The sequence below is a fragment of the Anas platyrhynchos genome, chromosome 1, assembly GCF_047663525.1.
Source record: "Anas platyrhynchos isolate ZD024472 breed Pekin duck chromosome 1, IASCAAS_PekinDuck_T2T, whole genome shotgun sequence".
In the NCBI taxonomy this organism is placed as follows: domain Eukaryota; kingdom Metazoa; phylum Chordata; class Aves; order Anseriformes; family Anatidae; genus Anas; species Anas platyrhynchos.
The window spans coordinates 92,850,602-92,870,477 of NC_092587.1; the positions used below are offsets into that span (position 1 = coordinate 92,850,602).

Consider the following 19,876-nt stretch of genomic DNA (forward strand, 5'->3'; position numbering starts at 1 on the left):
GCTTTTTCATTATGTTGTCACATGTGTAGAAAACCTATAATTAGTAATAAGCTTAAGAAAAAAATTGCACATAATTCTGTTCTGTCTTTCAATAAAAGACTCAATAAGTTGAATTAACTAAAGCTTTTAAATAATTAGGAATTAAAGATACAATTAGAGGTCTTTGATTTTCCAAAATAAGTTTTTCTTCATCCTTTGTCAAAGATAATGTAATTTATAACATGATTTTCTGAAAGTAGAAACTTTCATGTGAAAAATACTTATGACTTCTCCCAGAGAGCTCTTCTATCAAAGAACAGATATCTTTCTACTTGGTTAAGCTAGATTCAAAATACTTCAGGTAGGTAATGTCATGTATTAAAAGTTTTGGTATTCAATCTCTTAACCACTACATAGCAGTTTAGTATAAGGAAATAAATTGTAGAAAGGATTCTTTCCAGTTTCTTTCTATGGCTGAGTTCTTTGACCAGACTGCAGCTGCAGCTTAAATGATAGTATAGCGAATTCAGGGAGTCACATATACAGATTCATCATGGAATTTCTATGTTCATAAAGGAATGATGACCCAGCCAGTGAAGCTTCTTCTTTAGTGAACAGCTATATAAAAAAACAACTATATTGTCAAAGAAGATAATGAGGCTTAATAAAGAGAATATATTTACTGATGGACTGACTGAAGATTAAGTAGAAGGATTTAATTTGATTTGTTTTCCTAGTTCCATAGTGTTGTTCCATTGCTCCAGAAGTCTTAATATTTCATCTGAGGAAGTAGTTAGCTAGGGAATATTTGAGGCTTCAAAAAGAAAAGTGAGAAGGTAGTAAACTAAGATAGGCAAAGACCTTAGGTCAGTCTCAAATTCCTTACTGCTGTGTTCATGGGACCAATTGTTTGTGCCTCCTTTTCTCCCAGAGATTTTAAACATCAATAAAAAAAAGCATTTAAGAACTCCTCTAGTGAAAGGCATAGAGCCCTTCACCCATGTGAAGAAAAGTGTAAGGGCTCAACTGCACTCTTGCTAGATCAAAACATATCAGTTTGATTTCCATGCTATTTTTAACTTGAATGAAGCATGATAAAGCCCTTGCCTTTCCTGTATAGAGTGGAGATCCTAACAGTGACGTTTGTATAGACAGTAGTGATGCAGATAAGAAAACTGCATCTCCATTCCATTACTAACAGGTGCCATTGCACGGTCAGGTCATTGCATTAAAGTTTCAAGTTGGATACCTTAAAAAACAAATTACTTTAAAGTTAACTGTATAAGATGATAGCTTGAGAAACTATCTAATTAAAGGGTTCTGTGACCGAGCATCTTTAAGGCCATGATCACCTACCAGTCAGATTGAAAGTTCTATGGTGTTTTTTTTGTTTTTTTTTCCCTATTGCATTTGACAGTTTTATGTACAACGCAGAAGGAATCAAATGACTCAGACTTACAAAGCAGCTAAACAACGCATTTCAGATGATTTAATACAATTATATAGAAAACAGTGTATTTGTATTTGATTTATTTTATCTGATCCTGGTGATTCTCAGAATAAAACAGCCCACCTAACAAGAGGCTGTATTCCCTGCTCTTGTTACACAGGCACTCAGAAAAATAAATATAAAAATAAAGAAATAAAACCCTGAAAAAGTTAAAATTTCAACAACAAGTTAAAATTTCAACAATAACAATTTACTGTCATCAAAGCACATTACCAAAATAGGAATGCATAGATAAAATATTAATTTCATCTTCATATCGGTACATGAACAACCACAAAGAACTGTTTTGTTCTACTGCTTCACTGGTGCATTTTTAATCTACTTTACCAAAAACATACTTTATTGAACAACAGTGGTTCAAATTCAAAGGTAAAGTTAAATATATATATATATATATATCTTACTCTAATGTATTGACATTTGGTACTTCAGAGAAACAGAGAAACTCATCTCTCATTTACTAAGTTTCCATGTTTTACTTGGGCATTTAAGCCCTTGTTCAAAATGAAAACTTTTTAAAAAAAAAAAAAAATTGGTTACAATTTCATACTGCTCTTTGCTATGGAATTAATCTGTTGAGCAGAAAAATGGTGGAAAAAAGCCTCTCAGTAGAAAGGACAAGCTTCAAAAAGATGAAATGTTCCACTTGTAAACAGGCTGTCAGCACAGGCACTCCCTCCACCCCACTTTAGCTTTGACAATACAATAGCACATTGTACTGCCATTGATATTCTCCCAGCTGTCACCTACTTGGATCTCTTGTATGCTTGTATGCAAGGCAGGCAAGTTTTCATCAAAAGACATACTTTTCTTTTTTTTTTTTTTTTTTTCCTCCACAGTGAAGGATTCAAAATTTTAAGAGAAAGGGAAAATAACAATAAAAAAAAAAAAAAGTGTACTTGCAACCTTACCCCAGAGAAAACAGAAAATACCCTACCACGTACCGGAAAAAATTAAATAGTTCTTAGGCACACAGACTTCTCAGGAAAGCTTGATTTCCCCATAAAAATTATCCTGGAGTTTACAATGTTTTTTGTTTGTTTGTTTGTTTGTTTTTTCCCCTAAATTGCAGTGTTTGTGCTTTTTCAACATTTACTCATTGTTTTAAAACTGGTACTTGTTAAATATTTCAGAAAAGCCTAAAGGGGATGCTGCGTAAGAAAGAAAGAAGTGAGAGTGAAGATGTGACAGCTGTGAAACTGGATATACCACAGCTATAGAAACTGTGTATAGAAACTAGGCATGCACACAGGAATACTACTTTCCCAGAGCCTGCTGTACTTGATACAGCTTTGATTCTGTTTATTTTTACATAGCATCTTTATGTTCCTAAGGAGGACTGTGTACACCGATAGCACCTCTATTCTTCCGGGTGTATGCCTACAGCTCTAGCATGGCATATGCAGCCTCAGCTCAGATTTTGTGCACTTAATTCATGAAGCAGCAGCAGGCTGTGTAGAGCTGCATGGGATTCAGTAGCCACTGAGAAACGCTCTCCAGCAGCAAGGTAACACAAGTGCCATTTACACCTGTGCTGAGATCTTGCTAATATGACCATGCTGCTGCAAGCTCTGCAGGCTATTGTATCCTCTGCTCATGGAGACACCATTGTCGATGATTTTTCTTTACAGCTTTAAATTGAATACTAGTCATGGCCTTAAAATATCTGAGAGAGTATACGTGTCACGTATGTGTACTGACAAGTAGTTTCAAGTTCTTCTGAAAATAATTATCAGTCAGCTTTTGAACATAGCAAGCTGGGGCTTGAATGCTTTTTATTATAAACCTGAAAAGTCAGCAGAAGCAAGTTTGCCCACTCCTTTCAAGCTGTTTCTTTGTTGTTGTTGTTGTTTTTGTTTTGGTTTTGGTTTATTCTTCCTGTCTTTTCTAGTCTGATTTCAGAGAAGCATCAAGAAAAGTAGAAGCATGATTAAAGGCATTAAGTCAAAAAAAGACCCTTCCAACCCAAACCATTCTATGACTGATAAGCACAGGATGGATTACACTTCATAATCTTTATTTATCAAAGCTGTAGAAAGTTACAAGTGCCATCCTGATCAAGCTTTGTCAATTTTTACAATCTGGAAGAACCTTTGAAGACAATAAACAAAGTGTGTCGTCTTCTCTAACGCTTTGGATCCCTGGATGCCACTCTAACCTGTTACAAAGACCCACTGTGTTGCTGTAGGTTGGCTAATGCATAAATAATAAAACTTGCATCAACAAGAGTTAACTGATGTCTCTTCTTTCAGTATGGATTACCAAGTTTTGTCAAGATACACTATGTTAAGGCATTATATGAAGTAAATTTGGCTTGTCTCTATTTAAGGTGGTGCACTTAATCGCAACATCACTGCAAAGCATTCAGGAACTGAAACTTGCCCTGCAGAAAGACTTTGGCAAGGCATTTGCTCTTTGGAAGGGGCTGGTGCCAAGAGAGATCTTGGGCTGGAAGGAACTCAGGCTCTTGACAGAGAAAGATGGTTTGACACAATATGAGGAGCAGATGTGGCCTTGAGAGAAACATGCTGAGAGCTGTTGAGGGATTCTTGGGTGGAAAAAGAGAGAAAGGAAAAGCTGGGGAGTGATGAGGGTAGGAAGCAGGGAGTAAACTCATCTAATGTATGAAGCATTCTCAGCTGTGATCAGGTGGAATAGTGCAAGAAAATTCATTTTTAGGTAACCACGCAGAGGAAAAGAGCCACCAGTTAGCTCAAACTCCTGGTATCAGAACTCATCCCCATTAACTTGTCTCCACTTTATGTAGAAACAGCTATTTTGGAGGAATGTTTTAGAACCAAAACAATGAACACGCACACAATGATTCTTTTATTTGGCAAGTTCTTTTCCCAAACTCTTAATCTAAATGCAGAGTGTAGAGTACAGACAATTATTATCTTTTTAAAAACAAAAATCTTAAGCTGTAACTGGGCATATTCTGAATTTGAAAATTTTTTTTTAAGAGTTTACTGTTGGCTGGATAGCTTAACAATGCCTGTTAGCAACAGGATACCAAAGTACAGTATCAAATAGATCAAGTTCTTCTTGAGTTTTTAATTCATTTCAGTTCATTGACATAGAAGACCCATCTAGTATTTGTTTATATATAAGAACAAGTATAAACTCTTAACTGACCTTTACTCTTTTAATTTTGCTAGAGATATGTGATGTGATGAACTGGGCTCACAAAGCACATTGGGAACTTCATGGCATATTGATATTCATTATTTAGTAAGACATTAACTTCCCATCCAGGCTTCAGAAAGGCTTTTAGCTTTTATGTCTCCATTGTACAATTTGTTTGTTAGGAGGGGGAAAAAAAAAAAGTACCTCAAATATAAGGGGATTTTTTAAAAAACAATTCATAACCAAAATGAAGCAAACAAATGATCACTGTTAAAATGTTTGTCCTCTTTCATCTTGGATGTTGGCATTTTGTACATATCCAATCCAGATATGCTGCTTGAGCTATTTACCAAAAGTAACTTCGGATCCCCCAGTAGGTCAATTCATTTGTCTCTTTCCTTTTGCTCTTTACCAGTTTTGCAATTCCAGTCTGGGGTTACAGAAAAGCTACAGTGAAATCTTTACTGTGTGCTTAGCAATTACACATTAGTAGCAGCATACAAACTGCTTGCTTATCTGCCACCGCAGTATTTCAGCTGGTGCTTTGCTAATATGCCAGGATATTCATGGGATGAGCTGCCACAGATGTCTCTGCTGAACCTTCAGTGTTATTGACTCTGCTAAGATGGTATCTCTCAATAACAACTCATGCCAGAACCAAACATTTCTATGAATTCCCTCTTTCTGAGGCTCTGTGGCTCAATGCTGCTCGGATAATGATGAGTTATTTTTATGAGAAGAAAGGACTAGATATTAACACCAGTGATTTCCATATATTTTATCATCTATAGGATTTTCTGAAACTTCCTCCCTGTAGTTCCAGTGTTATGGAAAGATATTGTAATGCAGGCATTTTCCTCCTCATCCATAGCTTTCTGAAACTCCTGGACTGGGAACAGGTTTTCACTAACAATTAGTTCCATCCTTCAACTCTAGTGAAAAAAAAAACAGTTTTAAGAAAAGTCTTATCATACTAAGCCTCATATTCTACATATATTGGAGTCCCCATGTGTTATGTGTTATCCAAAAAAAATGGAAAACAACACATGAAACAACTGTATTGTGCATTGAGAGAGTCTAGTGGACAGAGGCCAAGATGAGGGAAGGCAGAATAGATGTGGAAAGATAAAATGACTTTAAACCAAGGTCACTCAGCAGATCAGTGGAAGATCGAGAAACGAGGTGAATGGAGACTCTACTCATCAGGCAGTGCTGACAAAAACAAAAACAAAAACAAACAAACAAACAAAAAAAAAAACTAGAAAACTGTGTGCATGCATTAAATAATTCTCAGCCAACTCCTCATGTGCTTTAAAGTTTTTCCATACTAAAAGTGTCAGTGGTTCATGTTGAATTCATATTTCCACATGGAAAACCTTTTTCTCATCTTAATCTAGTGTAATCTTTCACCATTTATTCTAGTGTAGCTTTGCTACAGTCCTAGCAATTTGTTCCACTACAGCACAACAAGCAAATACTACAGAACAACAGTGTGATCATTCTCCAGGTATAGCATCATAAATTTGGCTGTTGAATTAAAATGCATCAATTTTCTATCATGTTTAAAGTGCTTTAATCCCAGTTTTTAATAACTCATGATAATATTTAACATGGTACTGTATTTTAAACACATTATCGCACGGTTCATTTATTGTTGATCATCTCATACTGGTATGGATGAGAGCATAAGTATGGATGAGCATGGCATAAGTTTTTCTAATATACACACACCACCTTCTGTGTTGGATTTGAGATTCATCTGAACACCAATCCAGAACTCACAGTACAATTAATTTTTCATTTTATCTTAATGGCCTTTCTGCAAAACAACTCACTAGCATTTGTTTTATTATTATCATAAACTTTCATTGCATGGCTACCCCAATCAAAACACATTACAAAGAAAATGTTTTCTCTTACCTTGTTTTTTAATGACAATAAATCAAACAATACATTATGAGAGCAACCCATTTCAATAAATAGATGAAATTCCTAGAAATGTGGAGCCAGAAAGCATTTTCAACTCTGTTGTTTTAATAGATCAGCAGCACTCACACAAGGTCACAGTTCCATAAAGTAAATTGTGGTGCACGTTAAAGAGATTCAATACAAATACCTAAGTGGGATAACCATCTTGTGAGAACAGAATTGAAGAATCAGAATTACTCTATATCCTGCTCTCATTAGCTTACCAGTCATTATTTAGGAATGAAAGTTTCCTTCCCAAAAGGTGTCAACATACCAATAGAGCAGAAAACAAACAAACAAACAAAACCAAACAACAACAACAAAAGATCTCCAAATAAACTTTTAAGTCTTTAACAAACCTCCACCAACAAAAGCTCCTTTTGCCTATTAAGCATAAGTGCTATCTGTTTAGAAATGATCTATTGCAATGCAAAGATGAGCCTGAAGTACAATTCTCGCAATTTAAAAATCCACAGCATGAAAATGTTTAGAATCCAGTCTGACCCCGTGCAGTTTGAGGACCTCCTGAATCTGAATACAGCATACAGATATGTATTTACCCACAGAACTACAGAAAAAAACACCCTAGTTTAAAACATCCGAAGTTAGTTGCTATCAATGACTACTAATCGCTTTGGTTGGGTTGATGGAGTCAGTACTATTCAGCTTGCACAGCAGCAATATGATATCTGGTATGACCAGACTAAGAAAAGACAGGCATCCGTAGGTCAAGCAGCTCTCAGACAAGACGGTGAAGAGCTGCAGTCCAATCCCTCTTGACAGGCTTGCTTGATGAATGCAAGCTCTGTATGTTTGCTGTCTTCTAAAAGACATCAAGAACATTTTTACTAAATAATACATGTACAAGTACAATAGTAGTCTAGCCCTTTCCAAGCCACATTATTCTTATGAAGGCTCCAATATCAGACAAAAACATTTAAATCAAAAAATTATTGAATGGAAGAGCTCGTGTGGTATGAACTATATGGATCTGAATATACAAGCCAGTGATTTTGATAGATGCCTGTAGTCAATTTACTAAAAAGGCAGTCCAATAAAATTGTCTCTAAAATGATTGATGAAATTGGCAAAGATCACTGTGCCCTGAAGAAAGAGGCACTGCAAAGCCACTTGAAGCATACTTGTATAAGGATATATGTAACAATTTTAATGAAAAGGCATCATCTCACTGCTAAGCACTGAGATGTTTTCTGCCTTTAGGAGAGACTACATTGTAGTTTTCTCTGCCCAGGCAGAGAAAGAGGTCAATGCAATGCATCTTTCTTTCCTTTCCCACCCTAATACTCTCTTCAAAGTGCAATGTGCTTTAGAGTAACTTGACAGATAAACTTAATACTCAGGAAAACTTGCCATTTGTAGCAGCAGCTCATTGTATTTGGAAAACAGAACAGGTCTTGTTTATTTACAGGCCCTAGGACAGCCTTTTAACACAGGTAGCATGGGAACCTAAACTGGGGAAACCTCCTCCACAGCCACCAGCATACCAAGCAGGTGACCATCCCTTTGCCTTTCTCTTCGTGTGCCTCCCTCATACCTCACCTATTCCACTTACCCTCTCCAGGTCAAACCAAGAGGATCCAAGTGTTACCTAGCAGTGCTGATAAGGCTGTTATATCAGCAGGTGTTAATTTGTTCAGAATAAAGATTATCAAACTATCAGAATATCTTGACTTGCTTTCAGTAGAGTTCTCAACCATGGAGAAAAGTTAAATCTCAGTTCTGCAATTTTCCTCTTAAGCTCCTGCTACATAAGTTTTCATCTACACATTTCTCCTCATAAATTTGATATTCTATTGGAGTGAATGAGCCAGAAAACAAAGCTGAGAAGGGATTTAACTGCAGCTACAGGGTCAGCACAACTTTACACACACCTGACATTTTAATCCTCTCAGTTAAGCATGAACCTGAGGAGGTAAAATATAATAGCCCAGAGTAATTTCCATGCACAGATGTAAGGGAAGAAAATTCTAAGCTCATGAAACTCTCATAGTTATTCATCCCTAGATTCAGCTCTGGATTCTGTTTATCCACGCATCAAGTATCATAGCAAGTTCAAACATTAAATTTGCTTTTTGCTATCATTCCCTAGGCATCAAACTTCATGAAGTGATCAGACTTTGGTTTCCTATATCTGCATAAAATACCTATGTAGTTGCTTATATAGTGCTTTACACAGTATCCCAAAGTGTGATGATGACGTATTCCCTCTGCCCCCCAACCCTCACCTGGCAAATACTCTTGGTTTGGTGCTTTTGTTAAAGCCTTAGGAATTCCATATTAATACATTGTGCTTGTGATAAATATGTGGGTTAATTATATAAGCAGGTTAAGAAGGTTTGTTTTGATCAATTTGCAACAAAGGATTGTATGTTGAAAGAATTTTCCAGCTTTATCAGTGTTAACACACAAATCAATATGCTTTTCTACTTGCTTCTCTCTCATGTCACTTCCAATCATTATCTGGGATAATAGATTTTAAACATGAAGAGCTTTGTTCCTTTTGAACCTACATTTCTTCCGAAATCTGATTTTCCTAGAAGCCACAATGATGGGTTCAATTCTTATAACAAGGTGTATTGAAGTTAAAACACAGCATTGCAATTTCACTGTATTTTAAAATATAAATAAAAGAACATAACGTTAAAGGAATTAAGTCTTCAGAGATGCATTTTGCTTGTTAAAAATGAATAAAACTAAATAGAAAAGTACAGTATATTGCTCTGTGTATAAAGTTGCTCCCTGGAAGTAATGATCTAATAGGTTTTTCTTAAGGTCTGGACAGTGAATACCTATGAATAAATAGAAATGCCGTAAAAATGACATTTACATAGAGGAAATAGAAAGTACTTTGTTTGTCCTGGCATTTGAGAAACTCTGATGGAAGAGACATCATGATGATCAATGTGGACAGTTCTTCTACTGACAATAGCATGTTTTCTTACACAGACATTTGGGAGGCTGAGAGTTTGATGAGCATACCTACCATCCCACTTAGGGTGCGCTGGTATAACATCAAATTTGTGGGTTGAGAAAAAGATACTAGAAGGTAAAACAGGGCATAGTTACTACTGGAATATTAAAATCTGTGAAATAATATTGCCAATATTAGCCAGAATCTTCATTTTGGATCACTGCAGAGAGCAAGGGCCACATTCATTCTGAGTAAATAGCAGTCAGTACTACCTTATGTGTCTTCATTCATTAAAAAATAAAATAAAATAAAATAAAATAAAATAAAATAAAATAAAATAAAATAAAAAAAGAAATGCCTGATTGTTCTTGACCAGATACATTTTATTTGTTTTAAAAGAGAATAAATCCTTTTTATAGAGGACAAAAGTGAAAACAAAATGAAAATCAAAGTTATTAATTTGGGAAAAATCAAGCAAGGGTACTTAAAAATAAGTAGATGATTTCTTGTCACTGGGATTCTAAAACATGCTGTGAAAGGATTTTTTTTTTCCACTTTTGATACTTCCACGTTAATTTGTAGCTAGGTGCTAAAAAAAAGAAAAGTAATTTTCCTAAGGTTAGCATCTAATGCTGCTCAAGAAGACTCCTCAGAATGTTACTTGCTTATTAGCATTTAGTTTGCTGGCTTTTATGCTTCCACTATATTCCAAGAACTCTGAATTTTTATAGAGTACTACCCTCCAACAAAAGCATTTTTCTTACTGGAAAACATCACCAAGAAAAAATAGTGATTTTTGTTGGAAAGGTTAATTGAAATTCCACTTTTACCTGGAGCAACTTTACTCTGTCCTTACGGTGACAAATAAAAACAATAGTATGGCATCATCATTAAGCAAGTTACTACGGGTGAGAATAAGTTTTACTTTCACCTATATAAAAATACATTTGTAAAAGAATAGCATAAAGGAAAACAAACATGAAAACCACAGCAACAAAGAGGCAACTGCCTTCCAAAAGTGACAGATTTATCACCTCTTATCAGGCACACAGATGCTATGTTAACAATTGCATTAACATACGTACAAAAAACTATGCAACTAAAACACTATTCATTTTACTTGCTCGTTGTAAATGACTAACCCTAAGTAGCTCTTTCCATCACCTTACCAAAAATAATTGTAATTACTTTTCTGGAAATAATCACTTCCTTAAAATAAGCATCTCTTCCTTGCTACCACTGTCTAATAAGGGACTCCAAGACAATATCCTATTTGTGCCTCCAGAACTTACTTCCCAAAGAAATGAGTGGACCATATCAAACATTTGAGATGACAGCTCCAGAGGAATCCTGGGTTGAGAATAAGAACTCAAAGAGGACTTGTTCCAAACTGTATCATGATGTGAAATACCACCCCATAATTAGCATAGGTATGCTAATGCATAGATAAATGATATGATAGTTACTCATCTCTCTATAAAAGAATGCCTCCAGGAATGACATAACTGCCAGTGAGGTATTTTCACAAGTTTTTTGCTTTCAGATATATGCCATTTCAGAACCTGTTGCAGAAATATGATCAATAAATTATGTTATTCTTCTTTACCTGTGCTGAAGGACTTCTTTCTTATTTAAACCCAATTAATCTCAGAGTCTAAATTAACTATTTTAGAAGTATTTATTAGAGAATGTAAACGCCAAATTTCAAACAGCCATGGACTTTGCATTGCACTACACAGCAAAAAATACACTCTGCTGATAATCTCTCTTTTAATAACCTTCGGTCTATATATTCAGTGCTCAGCGCAACCACTCAAGGAACTTGGAAGAGCAATGAAAACAGAAAAAGGTGAATTTCATTCAAAGCTAAGTAAGTTTAGCTAACTTGACAAAAACAACAGGCACCCCTTTCCAGAGGGGTGAGAAATTTCTGAATTTCTCAATTTCTGAAGCTGTACCCACACTCTGCAGGTTAAAACTTTTATTCCTCGTGCCCCCACTTATGTAACAAGATTATTACTTCATGATATGTACATAAATTATATTAAGTAACACAAAAGCAAGAACAGCTTCACAATGGTAACAATAAACTCCTGTTCTTCAGGCTTCAGAAATATATAACAATAAAATATATATCATATACCTGCTAGTAAGTTTAACAGAGTTGAAAGTATATTACCCAATTAGTAAAAATTCATTTCTGATGAATAGAAATAAATAATACAAGCTACTAACAAAGACAGTAATTCTAACAAGTAGTAGTCCCATTTAAGCACTGAAAAACCCTTGGTGAATAAATAGGAGTAAGGAGAGGGAGAAGTAACTGCCCCAGATTTTAATATGCAACTATGGAAAAAAAGCACAAACCAAATGCCATGAAAATCCATTAAGATTACTCCATCTGCCCTGGTTCAATATTTCTTTACATATGAGAACAGCTTTTACTGGCTGGTGAGCCATAATACTTGCTGCTGAACTTAATTCAAATATTTGTATGGAGGAAGCACATCTATTAATAGCATAATTTAACTGCTGTTTAAACTTTCATTGGAGCAGAAAGAGTGACACCAGCTCCTAGTGGCCATGAATCTTTCAGTTCTGCTACAAAGTAGTTAAACTCATCATCACTCCGAGGGACGGGAAAAAAAAAAAAGACAAAAACTGAAGAGAACTATTGCCTTCCTAGTGACAGAACTGCCCAGTCCTTCTCAAAAACTGGTGTTAGGGTGGCCTGAGAAAGAAAAAAAAGAAACACCACATTCTTTCTCCCTGCAAAAACATCTTGTACCATGGCAGAAATTCTCAACTCCTGTTTGCCAAATGAGTCCAGTAAAATCTGACTTTATAGAGCCCCAAGAATAAAGCACAAGGGTAAATGACAGAGCTGTCCTAGTTTGCACCTCCCCTTGAAAGGATAGTTTTAAGGTAATTCCAACCAGCCAACTGTTGGTCTGTCAGCATCTATATCCTTTTTGCTAGATGTACATCAAAGAATGTTGTCTCCCTTTAGATCTACGTAGGCATGGGCTGCCCATTTTTTCCATCTTATTCTTACATTTTCCTTCTGATTGGACAGAAGAGTTGAGGACAATTTGTCTCAGATCCATCAAAAATTAAATTCAGCAAATCGGATGTAAGGTTAAGTTACAAGCACTGCAATAGTCATGATATATCCATTTGCACTAGCTAAATTCAAATGGATTTTTATACTATTGCAACTGTTTTGTTATCCATATAGTCACCTTCAGAAGAAAAAGGGTACATTTTTAGTCATTTAAGCTTTACTATATTGTACCAGGAAGACATGGAGTTTGATTAACATACAACAAAACACTTGGATCAAAACTCCAATGGTTAATGCATTTCAAAAACATTGGTCTTTGGGTACTCTGACAGTTTCCTTCTCCTATCAATTACATGGAATTCTAGTGTTCCACCTGTTGAGGACCTGACATTAACTTTTGAATTCCCTTTCTTGTAATCTTCCCTTTTCGGTTGAATCTGAATCTTGCCTTCTTATAAAACACATAATAATACCTGTTCTAGACACAAATTATCTTCAATGCCAAATGGTTGTCCTTCAGACAGGATAAGGGATGCACAGTTGTGCCCCTGACTTGAATAGAAGATAAGGAATAAAAAGCTCGGCAGGACCTGATCTTAAATTCAAGCAGACTACGGGAGATTGGGGAACTAGTGTGATGCAAGTAGGAAACAATATTACAAGGAAACATGTGAAATAAGCTAATTAGCATTTAGAAAGATATGCAAAGAACTGTCTGAAAGAATTTTCTCTTTGAAATCAAGAGATATCAAAGAAAAAAAAAAAGAAGAAAAAAGTCCTCAATCCTGCAAAAATTGGCCTAGAATACCAGAGAATGGCAATCTTTCTTTATTTATTTTTATGCTCCAAGTGATATTCAATTGCTCAGAACCAGACACCAGTTAAGAAGACTGGTTTCAGTTAAATTACCTTTATTTAAAAAGTGATGTAAGTTTAAACATACAAATCCCATGTTCTTTCTGATGTTCCAAGGCTTTGCAATGATTGTGATATGTGACTTCACAAAATGAAGGCAGCAGAAAACCCTGCTCTCACACACAATCAAGTCATCAATGAACCGTATGGAGGTAAATCTCTATTGGTAATACTAGCATACAGTATTTCAGCTTCTTATAAAGTCTATGGCAGATAAACATGAAGAGCTGAAGCATTAGATAAACATTAGTTTTCTACTGACAGGAAAGTAATACGAATAAACATTCAAACTTGTGGAGAGTAATCGTCACAGACTGGACTAGCGAGAAAAGAACAGAATTTATTGCACAATGAAACAGTGCTGGGAGCAATGGATAAGCAACAAAGAGCTAGATATTCAACTGTTCAGGAGAAAAAAAAAAAAGGACATGAATTAAGCTCTCAAGAAGCTAGTTACTAATAAATTTGTGGGGTTTCCCTCTCCAATAAGATAAGCACATTTTTAATGTGTTACTACACAACTATTTGTATGGTGGCAATACTGGAATGTCATCAATGCTGTACATCAAGAGACATATAAATCATAGTCCTAAATCTCTATAGTAAGTGTTAAAGCCAAGAAAACAAATTCAGATTCCTAACAACAGGGGAACATCTTAATTTAAGACTCCAGAAGCTGCAAGTCAGAAAAATGTGATTTCTGAACAAGTGAATTTCTTCTAATTTTAGTTTAATTATTACAAGTCATTTCTCACCCCACCAGCATATCTTGTCTTTACTTAAATCCTAACATACTTGGAGTGCGTGAAGATCAGTTGTGGTTACAGCCAACTTGTTCTTCCATCCTCAAATCAGTTAAGATTCTTCTGCAAGTTCCCACTTTTAAATAACCAGATTTGCATACATTTGACTGTAAACCAACAAATTAGCATGCAGACCAGAAAGACAATAAGCTAGGAAGGAAAAACAACACAAAACAAAACAAAAAAACCCCCACTCCTGATCCATTATTAAAGTCCATCCCTCTTTTGTGTTTGTCATTTTTGTTTGTTTGTTTTCCAGGCAAATTAGGCAAAAAGGTAGGATTCATGTAAAAAGTGCTAGTCAACAGCATGGTATGGTTGACAAGCAAAAAATTCTGCTGGAGTTTAAAAGGTATTGAATTATGATATTGAATAACAAATGAAGAGACAACAGAAAATTCAAAGCATGTATAAAATAATCTTCTATGAAACCTTTATGAATGCAGTCTTCAAGTGCAAGATAGATAGGAAGGTACCTAAATGAGATTCCAAAATAAGTATTTCAAGCACATTGATGTCCAGTAGTTCTATTTGAACTCAACGCAATATGACACCAGCAAAAAGTTTCTCCTAATGTTAACAATTAGCTAGCATCAATAATCTTACCCTCAGCTAACTTTGGAGAAGATTCACAAGGGATCACTTTGGCCCCAGGACTTTGGTAATGAGTCCATGAAATCACCACACACAAGGAAAAAAACAAAAGCCCTGGAAACAAGACCAAACAATGAATCATTAAAGCTCTTTGAAAAATGCGTTAGAAATATCTACCATGAGAGCTTTTAGCAGATGTCACAATGATGAACAGAAAAATCACAGGATGAAACCAATCTACAAATTTCATAATTTCAAGCACAGAGTTTCAATAGGCAGCTGTTCAGGTTGTCACTTTTCTTTACCCTCTGCATAATTTCCATGGCTCAAAACCAGAGAGCATATACAAATAAAAATTACCAGTCACATTTATACTAGCTGATGTGCAACTACCATTAATTTTCCTTATCATGTTATTTCTCAGCACACAGTGTTAAAGCTGTCAAGATATATTTCCCTGGCTCTTGTCCTGTTAACATACTAATTCAAACACATGACAGAGCAGCTTTCATGGCTCTGGCAGAGACACTGATACTGTATTTCTAAAAGATATATCTCTGGCGAAATAAGTGGTGTCCCTAGAATTACTGGATATCACTCACTGTAAATAAGCAATAGCTAGGAAAGAAAAACAACGGATTAAAACAATGAAGAAAAGTATATCAGTCTCTTGCTAGGGTTAGTTACATCCTTAAAGCTACAGTTAAATCCCACCCAACTTGTGGCCATAGTTGAGAACACGCATGAAGTGATTTTTCTAGACAGTTTATGCACTTAGGCTTTGTCACAGTGCTCAAACCTCCAGAGCATAAAAGAAAAGTGAAATATTGAAACAACAAAAAAGTTTTTGTTGCTTATTTCAATTTTGATGGCTCTGCTAAAATTCCTTCAGCCTTCTAAGACTATCTCTGCTAAGATATAAAATTGGAGCCGTGTTTTGGATGCAAGATACCTCTTACGTAGCTTTGTAAATTTAACCTTTATTTCATTCTCCTTAATTGTTTACTGAAATGACCCCTTAGCCAGTTCTTACTCTACTTCTAGCACTCTATTTTAGCCAATCTCCAGGAACAGCATCATGGAAGTATCTTTTTCTTCGTTTATTTATTTATTTATTTTAATTTCTCTTAAATCAGCATAAACAGAAGTGGAGGCAGAAGTCCTAAAAAGAAACAGAATCCCTTGAAGTCCCTCAAATCTCTAGATAAGTCCTTAACATCTGCCCATGGACTTCAGTCAGTGCCATGTAACTCATCACATTATTCAATTTCTCCAGTTATTTTTAAGCTATGCCAGTGTGGCAGTTCCCTCCATTTGTTTCCTTCTGCCATCTAAAATCAGGGCCTTTTTTTTTTTTCCTGTCTTTTTTTTTTAATTTCCTGTCATGTGTCCTCCCCTCCCCCCCCATTGTTTGTTTTGTTTTAGTCTTGTCAGCTCCAGAGGACAGTTTGGACAGTCTAAATGAAAGATATCATAAAACATTACATTCAACTGCACTTTAAGGAGGAAAGCCTCCCAGAACATTCCTTCAATAATCTAATACCTCTGTTAAGACTATTTTTGGATGACTGGTTATATTGCTTACTCTTAGGTCAGAAATATTACATTACCCACTAGAAAACCACTTTAGATTATGCTTAAACTATTGCCAAATAAAATGCCTCTGAAGAGGACTTCAAGCAGTAATCACATTTATTTTATTTGCTCCAACCTTCTGTATGTAATTTTATTTGCTGCAAAAGCAGCATTGCAGTTATTGTTGGTAATACATGACTTGCACAGTAACTTATTAAAAAAAAAAAAAGCGTGTGTAAGCTTTACCACATATCAGTGATTTTCCTATTTTTGCCTTCAATCTTTTTTAATGTCACCTTTCCGTCTGTCATCATCAGGTGTCTCTTTACCATCCCTTTTCAAATCACTTTTATACTTCAATACCTTTCAGAGATGCAAACAATCATTAGATTTTTGAGACTGACAGACAGCACTTCCATCAAACCCCAGAATTTCAGTGATCTACAACTTTGTCAGCGGCCAAGCAACCCCCACTCCCCAAAGCTGCTTGTGCTACTGGAAGGGTCCAATGTTTTTTTCACTTCTTTTAAGATCCCATCAGGGAAGGAGCAAATGAATACCAAGGTTTTTAGGCTGTTCATTGATCATGTTAATTACATCTTAGCGACAGGTTAATTCTACCAACCTAGTCATATGTGTCTCTCTAAGAACTGGGCTGCTACAGCTGCCAGAGAAAGGAAACACGGCCACCTGGCAGGCTAGCACTGAGAAAGCAAGGAACCCCCAAACTTCTCTTTCCAAAGGCTGAAACTAGTTTATTTATTTCTGCACTGCCAGCTGCTAAGAAATCACAGTGAAAACAGACAGGTTCTTGGTTATTTGCTGGTTAGCTGTTACACATGACCTGGTAAATCTGGTTCCTAAAGAACCAGATTTATTTCTACATACTGGGTCTCTAGATTGGCCAGGATTTAAAGTATTCCTGAAAAACTCACACTTTAAGGAAATAAAGTGACATTTCCCTGCCTTCTCTGCTCACTGACTTGGACTGACACTGAGATACATAGGCAAAGTACTTAAGAAGAAGAAGAACAACAACAACAAAATAATAATAATTTGGTGACATTAAAAAGTCCTGTTGAATTAATTTTTCCTCATTTCTGTACATTCAGCTTCTAACATGTTTTGGTGGAAGCAAAGAATAGTTGAAAAAATATTAGAACAATTTGTGGAAATGTTGTGACAACATACTCCAAGTATTATTTATAACTGAAGAGTAACACTGTTCTCCACTTGCAATACTGTTTTCTTCTGAAGAGTCCCCAAAACCTGTCAGAACAGTACTGGTGCAGCATCTGCAGCCATGTTATAGTTTACACAGACTGAAACATATTCGGCAGCTACATCATCTGAGACTGAAACATGGGATCATAGAAATATAATCTTGCATCTATCATAAATCATCCTTCCTGAAATAAACCTGTGCAAACTGTAAACCCTTTTTTAACATTCAAAATCAGCTTCTCATCTCTGTCTCCAGAGTAAATTACTGACAATTAATCTCTACAGCCTTCTGAGAAATAGGGGGCTCAAATACATACAAAATTATTTCAAAACAACAGATCCTCTGGAAAATATTAGTGCCTGTTACACTGATGTAGAACATGAGCTCAGTTACTGTGAAACTGTGCTGTTTATAAGCTATTTGCACTGGCTGACTGTACCAGTCCCTGGCTGGAGGAGAGGTACCAGAGAGCTGTTCAAAAGCAGTTCACCTCCCTGCTCTTGGGACACATGAAAGCCACAGCTATTAGCCTATCTTACTTGAACAGGAGACAAATAGGAGATGCCCCTTCTCAGTTCACAGCCCTGCCTGTATGCTTGCATGGTGCTCTGAGGAACCCTGGGACTCTGCACTTGACATGTCCCAAATGCCAGAGCTAAAGCACTGACCTCAGAGACTTGAGAAGCAGACACATGACAGCCTAAGGTTCTCTGAGAAGTTCAGTGCTAGAAATACTTCCAGGACAGGCCTATTTTCATTAAAAAATAAAAATGAAAACACTAAATTACAGACATAAATGGTTCTGTTCATCTATTTCACTTCAATTTTAAATACCTTGTTTTGTACATGCACTTTGATAAATAAGATAAGTGTTGATAAATATCCCTATTAAAATAATTATTCTCTCAAGAGCTTGGCATAAGTGTCCTCACTGATCAATTTGTGTTTTAAGTTTGCATTAAACTTGCTGTCCATTGCCAAAGTTACTGCTGTTAAGATGTGCCCATCTCCCCCTCTAAATGTCACATCTGGCCCAATGTCTGTGCACAAAGAGATGCTTCAGTGGACAACAGGACTGCATCTGCATAGCATCAATGTTTTGTTGCAAAAACAGATGGATTTGATCTCGCTTTGTTCTTCCGCACAATTTCAGGAGATGAACCAAGGGTTCAAATAGAAAACTACGTTAGCTTCATGCTAGTTTTAGTACTCATCTCCTGTGGTTTTGTCTTAGGTTTTCAGTTCTTGCTCACAGGCTAACATATCCTATCAATGCAATAGTTATTGCACCACACAAGTTATTTCAGTAACAGAAAAAGAGGCAGCATTATATGAATGAATAAAGATCAGTCACGTTAATAAAAGTGATGAAAAGAGAACATTCCAGTCTTTTGTTAGACTAGAAATTTATTAAATTATCCAACTAGCTGCATTCATTACATTCTCATAATCCTTGCTTAATTCTTGTTGCATTTTTTTTTCCCCCAAACATTTGTAAATTTCTTGGAATAAATCCAACAATTTCTTTTCATTCTGGTTTATTTTACTTCTGCAGTTCCAAAACACGAATAACAGATTTATTTGGGGCAAGTATTTTCAGCTAAATACTAGGAACATTCTGTAAATTTGTCTTCCCAAAAGAAAATAAACTCTACTTATTAAACACATACAGACTTATCTCAGATGTCAGTTTTATTTTTATGGGGTACATTCTGAACCAGTTAGTATCTGAATATCAAAACTAAGCTTTAGCTCATATCCTATTCAAAATTTTTAAGCCCCAGGCTTGAACTCCACCACCCTGCAATGAAGAGTTTCACGCCCCCCAGCCAAAAGCCTCTGCTACATAATTTAAGAAGAAAAAAAAAAAAAGAAACTCTTATTCATCTCTGGGTTGCTGGTTCCACTGGTTCATGGAGCCTAACATTTCCAGATGCATCAAAAAATGTTTACAAAATGTATACACAAACACAAAATGATACAGAAAACAATAAGAGGGAAGAAAAAGTAAAATGTATTAGTTTAATCTCCACCAATATCTGGGTTAGCTTAAATAACTAATAATTCAATTATAATTTTATTTGTAATATTACTTGAAAAGCTTTTTCAATAATTCCACTAGAAGGCTGTATTCATAGCAGTGTCTTAATGGGAAGCCTTGAGCCCAACCGGATTTATAGTAAAA

At 35.7% G+C, this 19,876-nt stretch overlaps 1 long non-coding RNA gene across 1 annotated transcript in view; it reads right to left on the bottom strand.

Moving 5' to 3' along the window:
- Positions 1-19,876, bottom strand: part of LOC106018470 (uncharacterized) — a 319,103-nt gene that overhangs the window by 159,066 nt on the left and 140,161 nt on the right. Inside the window, exon 4 of the long non-coding RNA XR_011803780.1 lies at positions 14,904-15,005. This is a non-coding gene — a long non-coding RNA (uncharacterized lncRNA). The remainder of the gene's footprint in view (positions 1-14,903; positions 15,006-19,876) is intronic.